The 9,212-nt window shown below is 48.4% G+C and overlaps 1 protein-coding gene across 1 annotated transcript in view; it reads left to right on the top strand.

Annotated features, from left to right (window-relative positions):
- Nucleotides 1–4,278: 4,278 nt before the first annotated feature.
- The window catches only part of KLHL15 (kelch like family member 15), a 63,028-nt gene continuing 58,094 nt past the window's right edge, over nt 4,279–9,212 (top strand). Inside the window, exon 1 of the mRNA XM_063956232.1 lies at nt 4,279–4,602. The gene's annotated coding sequence lies outside the window, so the exon portion shown is untranslated. The remainder of the gene's footprint in view (nt 4,603–9,212) is intronic.

The following is a 9,212-nucleotide window of genomic DNA, read 5'->3' as shown; positions in this document are numbered from 1 at the left end:
CTGGACCTCGCCTTTATGAGGAGATCGTCCAAGTATGGGATAATTGTGACTCCTTGCTTTCGAAGGAGCACCATCATTTCTGCCATTACCTTGGTAAATATTCTCGGTGCCGTGGAGAGCCCAAACGGCAACGTCTGGAATTGGTAATGACAGTCATGTACCACAAATCTGAGGTACTCCTGATGAGGTGGATAAATGGGGACATGCAAGTAAGCATCCTTGATGTCCAGAGACACCATAAAATCCCCCTCTTCCAGGCTTGCAATGACCGCTCTGAGCGATTCCATTTTGAACTTGAATCTTTTCAGATAAATGTTCAGGGACTTTAAATTCAATATGGGTCTGACCGAACCATCCGGTTTCGGTACCACAAACATTGTGGAATAGTATCCTCTTCCCTGTTGAAGGAGGGGAACCTTTACCACCACCTGCTGGAGATATAACTTGTGAATTGCCTCTAACTCTACTTCCCGTTCCATGGGGGAAGCTGGCAGGGCCGATTTGAGGTAACGGTGAGGGGGCATCACTTCGAATTCCAGCTTGTATCCCTGAGACACAATCTGTATAGCCCAGGGATCCACCTTTGAGCGAACCCACTGGTGGCTGAGATTTCGGAAACGCGCCCCCACCGCTCCTGGCTCCTGTGGAGCCCCAGCGTCATGCGGTGGATTTAGTGGAAGCCGGGGAGGACTTCTGTTCCTGGGAACTAGCTGTATGGTGCAGCTCTTTCTTCTACCCCTGCCTCTGGCAAGAAAGGACGCACCTCTGACCTTCTTGCTTCTTTGTGATCGACTGCATTTGGTAATACGGTGCTTTCTTAGGCTGTGAGGGAATATATGGCAAAAAGTTTGACTTCCCAGCCGTAGCTGTGGAAACTAGGTCCGAGAGACCGTCCCCAAACAATTCCTCACCCTTGTAAGGTAACACCTCCATGTGCTTTTTGGAGTCGGCATCACCTGTCCATTGCCGAGTCCACGGGACCCTTCTGGCAGAAATTGACATTGCATTTATTCTAGAGCCCAGTAGGCAAATGTCCCTCTGGGCATCCCTCATATATAGGGCAGCGTCTTTTATATGCCCCAGGGTCAGTAAAATGGTATCCTTGTCTAAGGTATCCATTTCCTCAGACAGATTATCTGTCCATGCTGCTACAGCACTACACATCCAGGCCGACGCAATTGCCGGCCTCAGTAGAGTACCTGAATGTGTATAAACAGACTTCAGGATACTTTCCTGCTTCCTATCTGCAGGATCCTTTAGGGCGGCCGTATCCTGTGACGGCAGAGCCACCTTCTTAGATAAGCGTGTCAGAGCTTTATCTACCCTAGGGGAGGATTCCCAGCGCATCCTGTCCGTTGGCGGGAAAGGGTACGCCATAAGTAACCTTTTGGAAATCAGCACTTTCTTATCGGGGGAATCCCACGCTTTCTCACATAATTCATTTAACTCATGTGAAGGGGGAAAAGTCACCTCTTGCTTTTTCTCCCCATACATATAAACCCTCTTGTCAGGGACAGGGTTTACCTCTGATATGTGCAAAACATCCTTCATTGCTATAATCATGTAGCGGATGGCTTTAGCCATTTTAGGCTGCAATTTTGCATCATCGTCATCGACACTGGAGTCAGAATCCGTGTCGATATCTGTGTCAACAATTTTGGATAGTGGGCGCTTCTGAGACCCTGACGGCCTCTGCACTGTAGGATCAGGCATGGGCTGAGACCCCGACTGTCCCAAGGCATCAGCTTTATCCAACCTTTTATGTAAGGAGTTTACATTATCATTTAACACCTTCCACATATCCATCCAATCAGGTGTCGGCGCCGTCGGCGGAGACACGTCATTCATCTGCACTTGCTCTGCCTCCACATAGCCCTCTTCGTCAAACATGTCGACACATGCGTACCGACACACCACACACACAGGGGATGCTCTATATGAGGACAGGACCCCCACAAGGCCTTTTGGAGAGACAGAGAGAGAGTATGCCAGCACATACCCCAGCGCTATATGACCCAGGAATCACACAGTAACTTAGTGTTCACCCAGTAGCTGCTGTATATATAATTAATGCGCTAAATTTATGTGCCCCCCCTCTCTTTTTACCCTTTCTACCGTGAGTCTGCAGGAAAGAGACTGGGGAGCTTCCTCTAAGCGGAGCTGTGAAGAGAAAATGGCGCTGATGAGTGCTGAAGAAGGCCCCGCCCCCTCAGCGGCGGGCTTCTGTCCCGCGATTTTGTGTAAAATTAATGGCGGGGGCTCATGCATATAACAGTGTCCAACTGTATATATGCTGCTTTTGCCAGGAGGTACTTAATTGCTGCCCAGGGCGCCCCCCCCTGCGCCCTGCACCCTACAGTGACCGGAGTGTGTGGGTTAGTGTGGGCGCAATGGCGCACAGCTGCAGTGCTGTTCGCTACCTCATATGAAGACAGGAGTCTTCTGCCGCCAATTTTGACGTCTTGCTTCAACCCGCCGGCTTCTGTCTTCTGGCTCTGCGAGGGGGACGGCGGCGCGGCTCCGGGAACGGACGACAAGGTCAGGTTCCTGTGTTCGATCCCTCTGGAGCTAATGGTGTCCAGTAGCCTAAGAAGCGCAACCTAGCCGCAGTTAGTAGGTTTGCTTCTCTCCCCTCAGTCCCACGTAGCAGAGAGTCTGTTGCCAGCAGAGCTCTCTGAAAATAAAAAACCTAACTAAAATACTTTCTTATTAGCAAGCTCAGGAGAGCTCACTAAAATGCACCCAGCTCTGTCCGGGCACAGATTCTAACTGAGGTCTGGAGGAGGGGCATAGAGGGAGGAGCCAGTGCACACCAGTAGTACTAAATCTTTCTTAGAGTGCCCAGTCTCCTGCGGAGCCCGTCTATTCCCCATGGTCCTTACGGAGTCCCCAGCATCCACTAGGACGTTAGAGAAATAAAAAACCTAACAAAATTCTTTTTCAACAGAAAACTCTGGAGAGCTCTCTGCAGTGCACCCGTTCTCCTCTGGGCACAAGATCTAACTGAGGTCTGGAGGAAGGGCATAGAGGGAGGAGCCAGTGCACACCCATAGTAAAAGTTCTTTTTAGGTGCCCTATCTCCTGCGGAGCCCGTCTATACCCCATGGTCCTTACGGAGTCCCCAGCATCCTCTAGGACGCAAGAGAAATTACAGGAGCTGAGTGGCTGGAGCACCATTTATCGTACACAAGTATTAGTTAGCTAAAACCTGTTGATAAACAGACCCCTAGTTACTAGCCTTGCAGAGAAATAAAGTGGATGGACATAATGGGGCTCATTTATCAACTACTGATAAAACTTGTGAGCACCTAACGGTCATGTGTTTGAAAAATGACAATTGGGAGCTGATTGGCTGGAGCACCATTATCATACACACCGAGATTTACCATTCACAACTGGTCCCCTCCCCACCTCCCCTTTAATTACAGTAAATTGGGTTCACTGATACTGTTGTTGATAACTGTGCTGCATTCACTGCAAAACTTTGAATTGCCTTGAATCAACATTTAGAACATAAGAAGGATGGGGTATGGGTCACTAGACAGTAAACAGGCAGTCCCCATATAGTTGACATGGGCAGTAGGTCGACAGGCAAAATATATACAATACAAAAGGTTGACACATAAAGATATGACATTGAAAATGGTCGACACAACAAAAATAAAGGTTGACACAACATTTAACATTGGGTGTCGTTTTTGCCGTCAAACTGCGGTCATGGTGCTTCACTGCGCTCAGCACAGGATACTATTCCCATAGTCCATGTGGTAAATGATTAAGTACGAACATGTAAAAAAAAAAAAAGTAACAAAACCTTATAAAGTTGTGTGTCGACCATTTGAACCAGTCAATCCTTTTTACCTGTTGACCATAAGCACTGTTGACTTTTTAAATGTCGACCTAATAACCGGGTCAACCTTTTGACCATGTCAACGGTTAGTAGTCGACCTACTGACTGTTGACCTGTAGTGTAGACTGGATAACAAAAGGATGAGGGGCTTCACTAGCAAAGTCCAATACACACATTTGAAATCTGTTTTCACACCAATCTAAAGAGACGGTCTGCTCCAGTTATATCCATAGCATTTTGTTCTAATGAAATGCAACGGCAAAAAAAAAACACAATAGTCAAGTTGATCTGCTCCCGTCCCATCTCTGCCCCGCTCCAGCCATAACAGAGTACGGATTTTCCCATGACCAAAGCAGCCGCCTGGCCGCCGCCATCTTTGTTAAGGGAAAGGAAGCATACTGTACATAGGTAACGGCGGGTCATGGCGGAAAGGGCGGTTCTGAACGGGAAAAACTTGGCAAATCAGATAAGGAGATGGAGGAAAGGCTCCAATCCCGTATTACGGCGGCGTGACGCGTTATCCGGCGCTGGCTGGTGGTAGGGCTGTTTCCAGGCCTGGGCGCTGCAGGCAGTAGGATCTGGGTGGTGATGGAATAACGGAGCCGGGCGGACGGGCGTGGCCGGGATGCGATGAGCACGTGAGTGCGGGGCTTGCACAGGGCGGCGACGGGTTGACGGTGAAGGCCGGATGTTACATTCAGGGCTCCGTGCAGGACCGGTCCCCTCAGTGTGCACGCTGCTGCTGCTGCTAGGTGAGCCCCATTCCCTCTGCACCTTATCTTAAAGCCATACTGTACATATTCTTTCTGTTTGTATGCACCTGTCCCTGACAAGAGAAAAGAACCTGTGATGTTGTGGAACTACGAGTCCCAGCATGCCGTGGTAATTGCAGCATGCTGGGAGTTGTCGCATTTTACAGGACAATGCTGATTTATCATCCCTGCTCCACATCATGGTTATTTTCTGAGCAGTTTGCAGCCTGAGCCTCTTCCTCAAAATTTGCTATAGATATATGTAGATAGATCTGTAAAAGCTATATATCTTTCTCCAATGTATCAGGGTTCTGCTGTTTATGTGTTAATGACAAGTTTCAGTAAGTAAGATTTTGCAGGTTTAATTTGACAAAATATGAGCCAGATTCAATTACCTGTGTGGCTTGTAGCTCCCAGGTTAAATACCCGGGGCAATTCCATTGCAGGCTGCACTTAAGATTGCTACACACTGTGCAATGCAGGCTAATGGCCGAAGTTGACTATATTGTGGCTGGAGGCATGAACCTCCGATATAGTTAATAGTGGCTCTGCCTGCACCTCAATTTTTCCTTGAGATGCCAGTCCTGCGGGAGCGTGCATTGGCATTCGCAAGGTGTTTCCACATGGTGCAAGATACACGGTTTTCGACGGATAGGGACTATATAGTGATATATAGGACTATATGGCAATATATCTACCGATATGGTCTATATAGTGATATATAGGACTACGTGGCTATATACCGATATGGATTAAATAGTGATATATTGGACTATATGGTGGTATATCTACCGATATGGACTAAATTAGTGATATATTGGACTATATGGAGATATATCTACTGATACGGACTATATAGTCCATATCGGTAGATATATTGCACCGTGTGTAGACCCTTTTAACGTGGATTCTGATCGCACCCTCCCGAGGCTCTAACAGAAATCTGTGGTAAGTAGGGCTTTCTGCTCTTTCTGCAGCCAACACATTAACCCCTATCTCTGGACACACACTTATACCACTTTTACACCAAATTCCCGGGTCTGACCCAGGACTTGAACACGGTTCCAAGACAGGTCAAACCCGGGACTCCAACCATTTATACCGCAGTGCCGATCCGGGAGTACCGTTTACACTGCACCCGGGTGCAGTGTCTTGTGGGCCGGCGCTTCGAGATGATGTCATCTCCAAGCGCCGGGAAATCATGCAGACCGATTCTCTGGAGCGTCACGCTGGGGGCAAGCCCAGCAATCTGGAAGCTACTGTGCTGACTCCAGTCTCACGCGCTTCCAGGCACCAGACGTGGCGCTGCTGTCTGCATAGACAGCATGTGCCATGTCCCCAGCCGCTGCATGGAAACCAGCACAGCGCTGCTGTCTGCATAGACAGCGTGCGCCGTGACTCCCAGCCTCCCGACTGCCCGCCGGACACTGCGGTATGGGAGGTTTGCCATGCTGTAAATGGGTACTGGGTCGGCTGACCCAGCTTACCCATTTACACCGCCTCCTACCCTGGGTTTTACCCGTGTACAGCCCTGCTTGCAAGCTGGGTTGGAATCCCGGGAAAATGGACCCGGGGTTTAGGAGAAGGACCCTTTTACACCGTCTGCAGTCCCGGGATTTTGCGCGCTCCCATGCAAAATCCCGGGATATCTCAGGCGGTGTAAAAGGGGTATTAGGGGTATATTCATGAATCTGTGAAGAGCGGAGAAGTCTGCCTGTGGAGAAGTTGCCCATGGCAACCAATCAGCGGTTCTGTAAAATTGTATAGTATTCAAATTATAAATGTTACTTCAATGCTGATTGGTTGCCATGGGCAACTTCTCCACTGGCTCACTTCTCCACATTTTTCGCTACTTCATGAATAGACCCCTTAATCCAGAATTTGTGGGTTACTGTGTGAGCACGTGGGACTTGTAGTTGAATAGCTTTGGGCGTTAAAACCTGGGGCTACAAGCCTTTGAAAAGTTTCCTAGCTAATTGAATCCAACCCTATAGGTGCTACAGAAAATAATTTTTAATTTGCGCCTTGGGCACCTATTGTTTGCCTTAAGATATGTATCATGTGATATGAATGTTCTATACCATTTGATTGCATGATCAGCACAAATAAATCACCTGTGCATATGTACCTTTCAGCTACATTTTTATTTTTGGGAGTATTGATCTTGTTTATTAATGCATGTTTGCTTACTTTTCTGTATAAGGAGTTACAGCAAGCATTTGATAAGTGCTTTAAAAAAAAACACATCACTTTTAAAAGTATTATGGGCCTAATTCAGACCTGATCGCAGCAGCAAAATCTTTCTCTAATGGGCTAAAACCATGTGCACTGCAGGGGTGGGCAGATACAACATTTGCAGAGAGAGTTAGATTTGGGTGGGTTATTTTGTTTCTGTGCAGGGTAAATACTGGCTGCTTTATTTTTACACTGCAATTTAGATTTCAGTTTGAACACACCCCGCCCAAATCAAAGGGGATCCGGTCTCTAGGTCGACTGTAACTAGGTCGTCAGAATTTCTAGGTCGACATGTTCTAGGTCAAAAGGTTGACATGAGTTTTTCACAAAAAAAAATCTTCTTTTTTTGATATCTTTCATACTTAACGATCCACGTAGACTATGATTGGGAATAGCAACCTGTGCCGAGCCAGCGGTAGCGGAGCGAGGCACCGTGCCGAAGCATGGCAAGCCATGCGAGAGGACACGGTGCACTAACTGGTGTTCCCGGTCACTGTACGGAGAAAACGACACCAAAAAAACATAAACTCATGTCGACCTTTTGACCTGTCGACCTAGCTACTGTCGACCAATAGTGGTCGTCCTAGTTACTGTCGACCTTACATACCACACCAAATCTAAAGGTGGGTACACACTGATACTGTAGATATATCTGCCGATCAGTTGATCGGCAGATATATCTATGGACGGATCGGGCAGAGTGTTGAGCTTACACACTGCCCGATCCATCGGGGACTGACGTCACACTGGGCGGGTGTGTGTGTGTGTACACGCCCGCCCAGTTCAGCTGTCAATCACCGCCGGCTGCCGCAGCATGTGTACGGGTGGCCGGCCAACCGCCCGTACACACACAGCGACACACCAATATATCGGCTGTGCTGCGAGGCCGACGTGATATGTCTGTTAAGGACTGAGTTCACACATATCGCCCGTACACACTGGCCGACGGACCCGTGATATATCGGCCGTTCAACAGAATGGCCGATATGTCGGCCAGTGTGTACCCACCTTTACTCCCTCTGCACATGTTATATCTGCCACCTCTGCAGTGTACATGGTTTTGCCCATTAGAGAAAAGTTTTGCTGTTGCATCAGGTCTGAACTAGGCCATGTGTATGATATTTTGTGTATTATTGATACATGATTTAATGAATCTGCAAATGGTGGTAGTTCTCTATCTTGCATTATTCTGGGTAGGTGGAAAAATAGAGCGTGTATGAGATGACTCCCAAGGTCCTGTATAAACTGCAAGTTGGAGCAATTATATAGGGGCAGGGGTGTATTAAGAGAGGAGGGAACCTGTGTTCAGTCTCCATCTGGTCGGACTCTCTCTCTCTCTCTCTCTCTCTCTCTCTCTCTCTCTCTCTCTCTCTCTCTCTCTCTCTCTCTCTCTCTCTCTCTCTCTCTCTCTCTCTCTCTCTCTCTCTCTCTCTCTCTCTCTCTAGCAGTCGGCCGTAGGGGGTAATTCAGAGTTGATCGCAGCAGCAAATTTGTTAGCAGTTGGGCAAAACCATGTGCACTGCAGGTGGGGCAGATATAACATGTACAGAGAGAGTTAGATTTTGGTGGGTTATATTGTTTCTGTGCAGAGTAAATACTGGCTGCTTTAATTTTACACTGCAGTTTAGGTGTCAGTTTGAACACACCCCACCCAAATCTAACTCTCTGTGCACATGTTATTTCTTTTTCATCCACTAGGGGTCACTGGAGTACTCTTGGGGGATATGGACGGCTTTAGCAGAACAAGGCACTGAATATTTAAATTTAGTAACTCTCCTCCCCTCCATATTCCCGGAGTACCTCAGTGTTTTTTCTGTGCTCACAGTAGAACAAGCACGAGTGCTAGCTCTGCAGCACTTATACTTATTTTATTTTTTATTTTTAATTTTTTTTTCTAAACTTTATTGCACATCCCTTCCCCCCCTTACCATAAGGCGTGGGTCCGGGATAGTGGAAGCTGCTACAAGCAGCTGCTGGCGTGTCGGTCCTCACTACAGAGCACCCTCACAGCCAAGAGCAGAACTACCTGCAGGAAGGCTGGATGGAGCTTACAGAAGAAGCCCGTCATAGCCCCTCACCACAGGCGTCCAGGTATGTTGGGGGACGGGGCGGTCAGCTCACGCTGCCGCCCCGCTGTGTGGGGAACACTTTACTTTATGTGTGCTGCCCGCCGCTTACAGTGCTAGACGCCCCCGCTGTTTAGTGTTATAAGCGCCTGCCAGAGCCGCTCAGACACGCCGCTCAGAGCCCCGTACGCCGGCCGCACTTCCGCCCACTCCATACCGCCGCTTTACTGCTCTATAGAGCGTGCTCCCTGTACCCGCTTCCCGCAAAGAGACAGCGGTACACGGAGCACAGGAGGGGTGGGGGGGGAG

This window comes from Pseudophryne corroboree, chromosome 2 (genome assembly GCF_028390025.1).
Source record: "Pseudophryne corroboree isolate aPseCor3 chromosome 2, aPseCor3.hap2, whole genome shotgun sequence".
Classification (NCBI taxonomy): domain Eukaryota; kingdom Metazoa; phylum Chordata; class Amphibia; order Anura; family Myobatrachidae; genus Pseudophryne; species Pseudophryne corroboree.
This window is presented reverse-complemented; position numbering and strand designations above follow the sequence as displayed.